Raw genomic sequence first — 14,462 nt, forward strand, 5'->3', positions numbered from 1 at the left:
TAGGTTTAATTAGGTTTGTAGCTTTACTTTATTATTTCCCAACAGGGCGTATCGAATTCGTGTAAAAACAGTTCGATTTCGTTAAATTATTTTAAGTTAAGTTTATAGATTTAATAACGTTTGTAGATTTACTTTATTATTGCCGACTAAGTCATGTGGTTTCCGTGTAAAGAAACTATGGATAAATAAACCATCAACAGAATGTTAAGCAAAACGAAACATACATAACTAAAATCGTTCAATATTGGGTGTAAAAACTCAATAAAATATCGTAAAAATGTAAAGAAACCAGTCGAAATAAATTTAAATGCCTTCCATATAACGAATGCAAATCACGCGCCAGGGGTCGTAACAGCGAAATTATATTAAGTGCCGTGTAAAATGTCAACGCCATAGGCGCCATTAAAATTTCGCGACAAAAATTATCCGCTAAGCCTACGTAAAACTCGCTACAAATAAAAAAGCACCCTATTCAAATTATTACACAACCGTGAAATCGAAAGAAAAACGTTCGTTAAAAAAATGGCGAATTTCTTACGCCAGGGGGACGTTTAGTGTCACACAATTTTAAACCTCTTATTAGGGAATCTGATGAGATAAACGTTACCCGTCCGCGGATTTATCTATAATAAAATATCTCCGAAAAAGGGGCCATAAAAGTAAAGGAGTTGCGCATTCTCTTCAGTCGCGATCAGAGAATACTTGGGGATTCAAAGTTTATCCATTCCCGTTTACAAAACACATACAAATCCTCGTTCTTCATCCTTCAAAATAACGCGAAGATAGGCCTATTTCGGTGGGTAGCGAGGGGGCCTTATAATCGTGCTAAGATATTTCGTGAGATTATTTTCTTTTTAAGTAGAAGATGGTCCCCCGCGTATCTAAAGTTATTCGGGCCACGTCTCACTGTTTACACACTGCGTTATTACGACAGTCGACAGCGCCTCCTATGATCGCTCGTGGCGTTTTTCAGTCCATTTTTCCCCTCTCCGGGCTCCGAGACAAGGCGTCTCTAATTATGTGATAAGCATTGGCTTTTCACAGCGCACATCCAGCCGACTGACGGACCCATCGTTTTAATCGCCTTTCGACAAACTCCAATAATTGTTAGTTTCGGTTTCCTCGCCATTTTACACACCATTAAATATTTTGTTTACTATTTTTCAAATGTCCTACGAATACACTGTCACCGTCGTCATCAAACTAGACCTAGAAGTTAACGTAATAACAATAAGTATGACCAAGAATTTATTTATTTATACTCAGGCAGGGCCGGATTAACCAATAGGCCGAATAGGCCTGGGCCTAGGGCGCCAAGCCTACAAGGGGCACCAAGAGGGTTCGAAAAAAATAAAAGTACAAAACTTTAATCATTTGCTTTTCACAAAATATTTTCCGGAGTTATTTTAGTAAATGCGTCCACCCCTATGAACCAAAAACGTTTGATTGTCACATTCTCTGACGGACTGCCGTCTAGCCCCTCCCGTCTGACGACATACTAAATCTGGCACTGGCAGCAAAATGAATTTTCCTTCCATTTCTCAATTATAAATTGAGGAAGCGCCTAGCTCGCTTCGCTCGCTATTGAAAGGGGGGCACCAAAATTAACTTGGGCCTAGGGCCCCATAAAGTCTTAATCCGGCCCTGTACTCAGGGAGAATGAATATGTAGAGACTATCGACGGACACGTTGAGGACCTAACCCCGTCACGCTAAGGGGGGGGGGGGAAGGAGGCGGTCTTATTTTACGTTAATCGCGTCGCAAAACGTAATTTTTAAGAACCAATGTGATTGCGGTATTATTTGATTTTATTAAACCGGAGGAGCATACCGGGGGGCCCAACGGGTGGAATTGGAGAAATGCTAAAAATAATCTCGACATATTCATTCTCCCTGAGTATAAATAAATACATTCTTGGTATGACAAATAGCAAAAATTATAACCCAACTGATTTTCGGAGTGATTGCTCCATCAAGGTTTAGTTCAAATAATAAACTTCTCAGTTTGTTTGCAGCTCCAAATCAGATCTTCGCGAGAATGTCAGTGTCGAAAAAAGGTTCGGTAAGAAAATTAGTATTAAACCAATAGGAAGTGTCATACTTATTTTAATTATGTTACTTATGCTCTACTGAATTTTACATCGTGATTTTAAAATCTAACTTAGTTGGCCTTGAATTAAGTTGCTTTAATACCGATACGAGCCGATGGTTCACAGGGTCGAAGAGCGCGGTCCCGGGTCCCGGTAAACATAATAATTGTGGGTCCGGGCCCTGGTAAAAATAATAATTACGGGCCCCTAGAAAGGTTTGCATAATTCTTTAATATTTAATGAATTAAATGCCTGTCACCCCTTAAATTTACTTTCCTTCTAGACAAATACCCTAGTGGTAGGCCATCAGCAGAACACGTTGAGTAGGCCAACGTGTTCTGCTGATGGCCTACCACCAGGGTATTTGTCTGGAAGGAAAGTAAATTTAAAGGGTGACAGGCAGAAGAAAACCTAATCTTTTAAGCATTTCGACAGGGGGGGTGGAGGGGGGCGCAGGGGGGCAATGCCCCTCCCTAGAATTTTGCTGGGAGGGGCAACTAATGTTATTGTCCCCTCCAACTTTTTGGTCTGTTGAAATCTTCAAAAGGCTCAAATACTCATTTTAAACGCATAAAAAGCTTGTAGAACCACAACTGTGTTTAATTTTCAGTCTTTTCCCACCAATTCACATATAAGTAAAAATTACACATGCACTCGGAGAAGCTACACTCCATTAAAAATTCAAAACCATTCTTTAGGCCCCTTTTCTTTGCTCTTTGCCCCCTCCAACTTCTAGAACGTTCCTACGCCCCTGCATTTCGAGATGGTTTTTATCAAATACAATGTACTCCGGGTTAGCTTCCGAATACTAACTTTGCAAATTGAAACAGAAATTAACGAACGGCTCCTTTTAACATAAGTTCCACATAAGTGTGCCACTTAGTCGAAATAATTACTGATAGCTATGTTTGGAATTAGTTAGAATTGACGTCCTAAACAAATAAACAAATAGATAACGTCAAACAACTGCGTTAGAAAATCGAACGGCTCCTCCTTTTCCGTGCCTCGTGATTCTGGAATTTTCAGCGTCGTTTCCGGGCGACTCAATAATAATAATCAGCTAAGCTAACACCCAAGGCAACACCATAGGCATAATTATACTGGTGGCCGGATTAGAATTCATACGAGGGTGGTGGCAAGCCCTTCATGCCACGCGAGCCAACAGCTCCCTACACTCACTATTACCCATTTAGTTGGGAATAAATAGAGGTACAACTAAATCTGGCTGGCGCGGGACCAATTTCGTTCAATAAGGAGACTTTATCAACTTTATCGTTCTACCGTGGCGGCATCTGTCTCTAGTGGTGGAAACTATATTGCAATTGAATTTTTTTGCGAATCTGATGCGAAATTGAAATGTATGATTACTCGTAACAAACAAACCTTTGAAGTTGTTTAAAAATAATTTTATTCTGTCAACACGATCCTTTTTAACTCAAGTTACGGAGAGTTAGCTAATAATTATTTATTTTTAGCCATATAACTTTACAAAGTATAGATAGCGCTACCACCTAATTATAAAGATGAATTTCGTACAGTCTTATCAGAAGGGGTCCCGCGTAACCATTGCAACCAAAATCGTAATTGTAATTCTAGCAGTATTATTCCCAATTCAATGCTATTACCGTTAACCTCGGAAAGTTTTTATTGAAAATTGAAACCGAAGATTTCGGGGAAAACCAGTGTGGCCCTTTAAAGGGAATATAACTTCTAAAAGGTTTGAATATTGTCAACTCCCTTCTACGGCTTTGACATTTTGACGCTGTTTAGTGGGTGGTGTCTTAGGTAAATCCTAAATTTTAAAAGTTGCTAGATGACTAAGGCCTAAGCTGGTGCCTTGGGTATTAGCCTAGCTGATTATTTAAATAAATATACAAATATTTAGGGTCTTCTGTACAGAATACATCATACAAGTTATATAACCTTTAAAAAAACCAATTTTCACGCACGCGCTCACTATGACAACGAGGCAAAGTACACTTACTAGACCTAACGACTTAGTCTGAAGTCCACTAAAAATGTCTGGTCATTCTAAAAACAGTTATCATTAAAATTCAATATCACGCGGAAGATAGGGTTACCGTCCATTTCCGTTGTAACAATATCCAATCCCATACCATTTGTCTTCCAGCATCACCATTCCATAACACCTGCAAATAATCATTAATTCCCGGAATTAATCCCCGATTCAAAGTATGCCACCATGGGGAAATTCCTATTCCCACTCATTCCCGATTCAAAGTATGTCACCATGGGGAAATTCCTATTCCCACTCATTCCCGATTCAACGTATGTCACCATGGGGAAATTCCTATTCCCACTCATTCCCGATTCAAAGTATGCCGCCCTGGGGAAATTCCTATTCCCACTCATTCCCAATTCAAAGTATGTCACCATGGGGAAATTCCTATTCCCACTCATTCCCGAATCAAAGTATGCCGCCCTGGGGAAATTCCTATTCCCACTCATTCCCGATTCAAAGTATTCCGCCACGGTGAAATTCCTATTTCCACTCATTCCCGTTCAAAGTATGCCACCATAGGGAAATTCCTATTTCCACTCATTCCCGTTCAAAGTATGCCACCATAGGGAAATTCCTATTTCCACTCATTCCCGATTCCAAGTATGCCACCATGGAGAAAGTAATATTTCCACTCATTCCCGATTCAAAGTATGCCACCACGGTGAAATTCCTATTTCCACTCATTCCCGTTCAAAGTATGCCACCATAGGGAAATTCCTATTTCAACTCATTCCCATTCAAAGTATGCCACCATAGGGAAATTCCTATTTCCACTCATTCCCGATTCAAAGTATGCCACCACGGTGAAATTCCTATTTCCACTCATTCCCGTTCAAAGTATGCCACCATAGGGAAATTCCTATTTCCACTCATTCCCGTTCAAAGTATGCCACCATAGGGAAATTCCTATTTCAACTCATTCCCATTCAAAGTATGCCACCATAGGGAAATTCCTATTTCAACTCATTCCCGATTCAAAGTATGCCACCACGGTGAAATTCCTATTTCCACTCATTCCCGTTCAAAGTATGCCACCATAGGGAAATTCCTATTTCAACTCATTCCCATTCAAAGTATGCCACCATAGGGAAATTCTTATTTCCACTCATTCCCGATTCCAAGTATGCCACCATGGAGAAAGTAATATTTCCACTCATTCTCGATTCAAAGTATGCCACCACGGGGAAATTCCTATTTCCACTCATTCCCATTCAAAGTATGCCACCATAGGGAAATTCCTATTTCCACTCATTCCCGATTCAAAGTATTCCACCATGGGGAATTTTCTATTTCCACTCATTCCCATTCAAAGTATGCCACCATGGGGATATTCCTATTTCCACTCATTCCCGATTCAAAGTATGCCTCCACGGGGAAATTCCTATTTCCACTCTTTACCGATTCAAAGTATGCCACCACGGGGAAATTCCTATTTCGACTCATTCCCGATTCAAAGTATGCCGCCATAGGGATATTCCTATTACCACTCATTCCCGATTTAAAGTATTCCACCATGGGAAAATTCCAATTTCCACTCATTCCCGATTCAAAATATGCCGCCATAGGGAAATTCCTATTTCCACTCATTCCCGATTCAAAGTATGCCACCATAGGGATATTCCTATTACCACTCATTCCCGATTTAAAGTATTCCACCATGGGAAAATTCCAATTTCCACTCATTCCCGATGCAAAGTATACGCGCTCCCCACTCACGTTGTTGTTTGTTAAGTTATCATTGAAAATTTGTATATAATTTTTAAAGTGTGTATAAAGAAATTTATTCATGCATATAATGAAAGTGTCTGAAAATTTATTTATGTTATTTCTAGTTATTTCTAACATACTGACGTCAAAAAATCGTCAGCCATATCGAGACGAATATGTTCCGCTATAAGCATTCCAAGTAGAGGTATGTATTCCAGCCAAAACAAATTGGGAGCCGCTGGTCTATTGATGATAAATTAATGTCAGTTCTGGTGTCTAGGGGTAAACTTAAAATATAAATTACTACTGGTTGAGGGTGGCCATTGAATTAAAACATTCAATTAATTAATAACACTAAAACTGAAAATTAAAAATAAAAGCGTTGCCAATAGAAACTAAATTACTAAAGACATTGAATTGAATATAGAGGGTCAATATGGCCCAACAAACACATCACAAAGCTTAAAATAAATAAATATTGGGAAACAAAATTATTAAGAAAAATTTTATGTCATTGTCCAACTATTGCCGAAGACTCATTCCTGGATATAAGATCGGAGGTCACGTGGTCTTTTTTGAACGTAATTCGTTCGGACCAATCGTGACCGTTGGCAGGAACCCCGGGTTGGAACTCCTTCCAATGACACACTGGGGTCGCGCTCCCTCAAGGGGTGACCAGCACATCACTCCAAAACTATTTATGACGAGAAATGGTGCCCTCATAAATTTGCAAAAGTTCAGCAGAGTTAACAATACCAAAAAAATAAGTTGACAGAGCGATACCAATTATATTTTCGACCTGCCGAATGGATAGTGGAATTTCCACGAATCCTCACAAAATATAAAACATGACAAAAGGAACGTATTGACAACAATATCGGCAAACCTTAACGGGAAAATATGAATCACTTTTTTAACGCTAATGAAGGGGGGACACTAGCCCAATAAAGTCGGTGCCGCGGCTCGGAAGATAAGGAAAGCGAAAGGGGACCGTGGCCTATAGTCCCAGAACGACTATCAATAGAAAGGGGTTTAAGAAAAGAAGGGGTAAGCCTATTAGCCTGTCACCTGGACGGCGTCCAGGTAGTTAGATGAGTTCGCGAAAGAGAATTCGTGAACAGAGTTATAAATATAAAAATGTGGGAAAAAGTAAAAACAAAAAATCATTTGACTATGTGAAATAGAATACTTAGGCTTAGTAATTTTTAGCGTTACACTACCATTCCTGATATATCCATTGCCTACCATTCCCGATTCAACGTATTGCGCCCATAGGAAAAATCAATTTCTGACCATTCCCGGAATACCCATTCCCTACCATTTCCGATTCAACGTATCGCGCCCAAAGGAAAAATCAATTTCCTACCATTCCTACCATTCCCGAAATATCCATTGCCTACCATTTCCGACCATTCCCGGAATACCCATTCCCAATTCAACGTATTGCGCCTATGGGAAAAATTAATTTCTGACCATTCCCTAACATTCCCGAAATATCCATTGCCTACGATTACTGACCGTTCCTGGAATAGCCATTCTCCTACCATTCCCGAAATATCAATTGCCTAACATTCCCGATTTATAGTATTGCGCCCATAGGAAAAATCCTTTTCCGACCATTCCCGATTCAAAGTATTACGCCCATAGGAAAAATCCTTTTCCGACCATTCCCGATTCGAAGTATTGCGCCCATAGGAAAAATCAATTATCTACCATTTCAGATTTCAAAGTATTGCGCCCATAGGAAAAATACATTATCTACCATTCCAGATTCAAAGTATTGCGCCCATAAGAAAAATCCTTTTCCGACCATTCCCGATTCAAAGTATTGCGCCTATAAGGAAAATCCATTCCTTACCATTCCCGAAATGAACATTTACAATATATTCCCTAATCTAAAATAAGATATCAATCTGATCCCAGACAATTCCCGCGGTTACCGCGTTAAATGGTAAAAACCCGTTTCCACTCTATGACACTTCTCAGAAACATAACTTACGCTTAAACGTAAATCCTTCGTGTAAAGATTAACTCTAAAAATGATATCATGTGGGAAGAAAAAAGTGTATTTTTGAGCGTCCCCTCTCGTTTTAATCGTGAGCGTCGAGTTGGCTAAATTATGGGCGGAGAAATGCACGCTGCAGATACGGAAAGTTGTGATCTTGAAATTCTTGGGTCGCCTCGAGTTATATCTTAGGCGAGGAACCGTGACTTTACAAACTAAAGGGATCAGCATCCCGCCATCTGGATCCGTTTCCTATTCTAGGCCGCGCGGAGTAAGTCGCAATCCGCGCTGCTGCCATCTACGTGATCTATTCGAAAGCGAAATTAATCCATCTTTAAAATATCCGCGGAAATGGATACACGCGAGGCCGTCATCATTCATAGGGGGACAAGACTCGCGATAATTATAACTACCCAACGCTCACCTGATAGTAGCGCTAACGGCGGCTGTAACCTTTCTACGCGACCCGCTTGAAGTGTCGGGTCAGCTTTGAATCTGGGGCATCCAAGTGGAGATATATTTTTAAAAATAGTTAATAAATCCCCCAGCAGGGTTTAATAATTTATTCAAACAGAAATCTGGCTGCCATAAGGACAACGTAGAAATATTACGATGTTTTAGTCCGAATTACATTTTGCTATTCGAAATTCAACACTTTTTAATACTGTCTGCGCAAATGCAGTTACTAGAGCGCCATCTACTAGCGTCAAAGAGAAATTTTTATGTAATTTTCTTTAATCCCGTTACTACCAAATTTAAATAGCATCTGCTTCAGCCAGAAAAGTCCAGAATAAATGCTGAAGATTTGTAAGGCGGAAGGGTACTGTAAAATGGCTTTAAGAAGAAAAAGTAGTGCGGGAGAAATTCGTGATTAAAGGGAATAGTTTTACGAGTGGAAATATTAGTGGTTTCCTTTCACCTGTTCCCGGACTAGTCTAAAAGTGTACTCTTTTTAACCTAAAACGTTTTATTCGACTGTTCCAGGGATGATAATTACTATGCCCCATAAACTATTCGCTTCGCAGAGTAGTATGGCTACTCTTTTTACTCTTTCTAAAAAGGAGGTGTAAATAGAATAAATCAGATTTGGTCGTCTGCTAGCCAGAATTTATCTGATAAAAAGGCCACTCCGACTCAAACTATTCGCCACCACGGAATCGGAGTAAAATGACGCCATAGCGTTACTCTTCTTACCCTACTACGAAATCTCGAAACAAGCCACCTACAAAATCAAAACTGTGCTACTGGGACAAAAACTGAAACCTACGTACGCTTAAAGGAAGTATGAACTTCCCAATCAGTGGCGGCGCTAGGTGGTAGGCCAGGTAGGCCACTGCCTACCTTAAAATTTTGATGGGCCCCAAAATCATCCTATAAGGGGCCCCAAATTGATCTAGAAAGGGTCTCAAAATTGTCCCAAGAGATAAAATTATTTATAAATAACAATGAAACAATTGTCGATAATGTTTTTAGAAATTTTTTAGGTATCTCCTAGTAAATAAAACCAGTTCTGTTTTATTTGGACTCGTTTTACTGTTGTTAGAACTTTTTTGTTCGTCATGTACATCACTACTTTATTTTATTGAAGCATTTCGTTGAGAAAGGGGGGTCCCGTCTCGGGGGCCCATTTATATGGTTTGCCTACCCTCGCGAAAATTCCTGGCGCCGCCACTGTTCCCAATAGATAGGTTAAGCTGAAGCTAGAGCTGATTGATGCCGGGTTACGCTAAAGGGAATAAAACCTTTGCTATTTGGTGTGGAACACAAAATACTTCCAATATTGGCCGCTCCATTATATGGGTTTCTAACGCTAATTAGTGAATTCCCGCTCAAATTGTTAGCGGTCTTCCATTAAGAATCCGTTGAGGTTATATTCACTTTAAATTTTGTTGCTACTCTCTTTAGGGAAGACCCCCATACTTTTTGGGATTACCTCCGCAACCAACCACTAAGCAGCGCCAAAAATGTCAAACGCCGTAGTAGGGAGCGAACAATATTGGCACCTTTTGGAGGCCATAGAATTACTAAAGGTTAGATTCCCTTTAAAGGGAACACCAACGTTTGCCGCTCTGGCCGCTCTTGCCTTTGGCTTTAGAAATGTTTGGCGCCACTGTACAGGGAAATTTGAAAAACTGAAGGGGTCTTCCATAAAGATTGCTTTGCAGGTTATATTCCCTTTAAAGGGAACACCAACGTTTTCAACTCTGGCCGCTCTTGCCTTTAAAAATGTTTGGCGCCACTGTACAGGGAAATTTGAAAAACTGAAGGGGTCTTCCATAAAGATTGCTTTGCAGGTTATATTCCCTTTAAAGGGAACACCAACGTTTTCAACTCTATACACTCTGGCCTTTGACTTTAAAAATGTTTGGCGCCACTGTACAGAGAATTTGAAAAACTGAAGGGGTCTTCCATAAAGATTGTTTTGCAGGTTATATTCACTTTAAAGTAATTTATTAAGCATCGTCTATCGAAACAGTCTATTTGGTTGTCACATTTCCCGCAAGGTGGCGCGTTTCAATTGGAATGGAACCGGCGGTATAAAAAGCGAAGAAATTCTAAACGTGGAATTAGAAAGGCATCCAGGCGCGTCTCGGAATCGAATCCATGTTATTAGAAGGTTAATTGGCCAGAGAGATTTCACTGATACCAATTAGTAGAAGCGCTGCGGTAAAAAATGGCCAGCTCTGAACGCGAAAAAACTCGAAAAAACAAGCAGTTCCGTATGTCAAAAAAACCCCACCCGAAAAGATACGTCTGGTTCCGTCAAGCGCATCGCCCTCTGGCAAAAGAGTGTGGAACTATACATACATTTGTTTTTAATTCGACAAATTAATATTTACGGCGCAAACGTCTCGTAGAACTCGCCAATAATTACAACCCATAAAGAATCCAATGAACCTAATCGCGCTAAATATTACGAGTTGAATTTAGGCAAGTGGAAATTACGCAATTACTTGCAACTAAATTACGGGGATAGAAATAAATTACCAGCGTCCAACTAAATTACAGGCGTCTAAATAAATTACCGGGGCTCAGAGGAATTACTGTGGTCTAACTTATTTACCGGGGTCCAAGTAAATTACCGAGGGCCAAATAAATTATTGAGGTCCAACTAAATTACAGGGGTCCAACTAAATAACCGGGATCCAACTAGATTAACGGGGCTCAACTAAATTACAGGGGCTTAAATGAATTACTGTGGTTTAACTTATTTACCGGGGTCCAAGTAAATTATTGAGGTCCAACTAAATTACAGGGGTCCAACTAAATAACCGGGATCCAAATAGATTAACGGGGCTCAACTAAATTACAGGGGCTTAAATGAATTACTGTGGTTTAACTTATTTACCGGGGTCCAAGTAATTTAAAAGGGGTCCAAGTATTTTACAAGGAGTCCAAAAAATTTACTAGGGTTCAAATTTATTACCGGGGCTCAAATGAATTACTGCAGTCCAACTAATCTACTGTGGTCCAAACTAAATTACAGGGATACAAATAAATTACCAGCGTCCAACTAAATTACAGGGGTCTAAATAAATTATCGGGGTCCAACTAAATAACTGGGATCCAAATAGATTATCGGGACTCAAATATAAATTACCGGGGCTCAGAGGAATTACTGTCGTCTAACCTATTTACCGGGGTGCAAGTAATTTACCGGGGTGCAAATAAATTATCAGGGTTCAACTAAATTACAGGGGTTCAAATAAATTACCGGGGTCCAACTAAAAAACAGGGATCCAAATAGATTATCGGGGCTCAACTAAATTACCGGGGCTCAGAGCAATTACTGTCGTCTAACCTATTTACCGGGGTCCAAGTAATTTACCGGGGTGTAAATAAATTATCAGTGTTCAACTAAATTACAGGGGTTCACATAAATTACCGGGGTCCAACTAAAAAACAGGGATCCAAATAGATTATCGGGTTCAACTAAATTACCGGGGCTCAGAGCAATTACTGTCGTCTAACCTATTTACCGGGGTCCAAGTAATTTACCGGGGTGTAAATAAATTATCAGTATTCAACTAAATTACAGGGGTTCACATAAATTACCGGGGTCCAACTAAAAAACAGGGATCCAAATAGATTATCGGGGCTCAACTAAATTACCGGGGCTCAGAGCAATTACTGTCGTCTAACCTATTTACCGGGGTCCAAGTAATTTACCGGGGTGCAAATAAATTACCAGGGTTCAACTAAATTACAGGGGTTCAAATAAATTACCGGGGTCCAACTAAAAAACAGGGATCCAAATAGATTATCGGGGCTCAACTAAATTACCGGGGCTCAGAGCAATTACTGTCGTCTAACCTATTTACCGGGGTCCAAGTAATTTACCGGGGTGTAAATAAATTATCAGTGTTCAACTAAATTACAGGGGTTCACATAAATTACCGGGGTCCAACTAAAAAACAGGGATCCAAATAGATTATCGGGGCTCAACTAAATTACCGGGGCTCAGAGCAATTACTGTCGTCTAACCTATTTACCGGGGTCCAAGTAATTTACCGGGGTGCAAATAAATTACCAGGGTTCAACTAAATTACAGGGGTTCAAATAAATTACCGGGGTCCAACTAAAAAACAGGGATCCAAATAGATTATCGGGGCTCAACTAAATTACCGGGGCTCAGAGCAATTACTGTCGTCTAACCTATTTACCGGGGTCCAAGTAATTTACCGGGGTGTAAATAAATTATCAGTGTTCAACTAAATTACAGGGGTTCACATAAATTACCGGGGTCCAACTAAAAAACAGGGATCCAAATAGATTATCGGGGCTCAACTAAATTACCGGGGCTCAGAGCAATTACTGTCGTCTAACCTATTTACCGGGGTCCAAGTAATTTACCGGGGTGCAAATAAATTACCAGGGTTCAACTAAATTACAGGGGTTCAAATAAATTACCGGGGTCCAACTAAAAAACCGGGATCCAAATAGATTATCGGGGCTCAACTAAATTACCGGGGCTCAGAGCAATTACTGTCGTCTAACCTATTTACCGGGATCCAAGTAATTTACCGGGGTGTAAATAAATTATCAGGGTTCAACTAAATTACAGGGGTTCAAATAAATTACCGGGGTCCAACTAAAAAACAGGGATCCAAATAGATTATCGGGGCTCAACTAAATTACCGGGGCTCAGAGCAATTACTGTCGTCTAACCTATTTACCGGGGTCCAAGTAATTTACCGGGGTGCAAATAAATTACCAGGGTTCAACTAAATTACAGGGGTTCAAATAAATTACCGGGGTCCAACTAAAAAACAGGGATCCAAATAGATTATCGGGGCTCAACTAAATTACCGGGGCTCAGAGCAATTACTGTCGTCTAACCTATTTACCGGGGTCCAAGTAATTTACCGGGGTGCAAATAAATTACCAGGGTTCAACTAAATTACAGGGGTTCAAATAAATTACCGGGGTCCAACTAAAAAACAGGGATCCAAATAGATTATCGGGGCTCAACTAAATTACCGGGGCTCAGAGCAATTACTGTCGTCTAACCTATTTACCGGGGTCCAAGTAATTTACCGGGGTGTAAATAAATTATCAGTGTTCAACTAAATTACAGGGGTTCACATAAATTACCGGGGTCCAACTAAAAAACAGGGATCCAAATAGATTATCGGGGCTCAACTAAATTACCGGGGCTCAGAGCAATTACTGTCGTCTAACCTATTTACCGGGGTCCAAGTAATTTACCGGGGTGCAAATAAATTACCAGGGTTCAACTAAATTACAGGGGTTCAAATAAATTACCGGGGTCCAACTAAAAAACAGGGATCCAAATAGATTATCGGGGCTCAACTAAATTACCGGGGCTCAGAGCAATTACTGTCGTCTAACCTATTTACCGGGATCCAAGTAATTTACCGGGATCCAAGTAATTTACCGGGATGCAAATAAATTATCAGGGTTCAACTAAATTACAGGGGTCCAACTAAATTACAGGGGTCCAACGAAATTACAGGGGTCCAAATAAATTACAAAATCAACGTGAGGTTGATCAACAAAATGGTTATTCTAAAAACAGCTAGAGTAAAAAAGCACGTACGAAGCTACAATTGTTATACTTCAGACAATTATGTTACTTATGACCTCATCAATGTATACCAAACTCTATACTTACCTAAAAACTAGTGTACGCCTACGTAAAGTTGTGTATCATGAACAAAAAACCTAGGAAAAAAGTAGGAAACCCAAGTAGTATAAACAGCTGTGCTAGCATATTTTCTTATGGCCAAAAGACGGCGTTAGTACGTCGGATTCAGGCCATAACATTAAGCAGCTCGCTTCTTTTGAAAATAGAAATAAAAAATATTTAATTTTATCTCGCATCGGATGATATTCTATTTATATTACCAAGAATGTATTTATTAATTCTTAGAGAGAATGACTAAGGTTTCGGCGATCAACAGGCCATGATGGTCGAATTTTCCCCCGGCGCTTCGATCAAGTCGGTAAACGTCACTTTTTAAGAAACCAATGAGAAACCAGTCTGATTTGATTGACTTTAAGGAGGGAGGAGTTTACTCTCCGAGCGTGAGGGGGATCGGCAACACCGCCAAAATAGTCCCAACTTAGTAATTCTCTCTAAATATATATACATTCTTGGGATTACTATTACAGGA

This window comes from Leiobunum rupestre, chromosome 9, assembly GCF_980474605.1.
Source record: "Leiobunum rupestre chromosome 9, qqLeiRupe1.1.hap1, whole genome shotgun sequence".
NCBI classification, from domain to species: domain Eukaryota; kingdom Metazoa; phylum Arthropoda; class Arachnida; order Opiliones; family Sclerosomatidae; genus Leiobunum; species Leiobunum rupestre.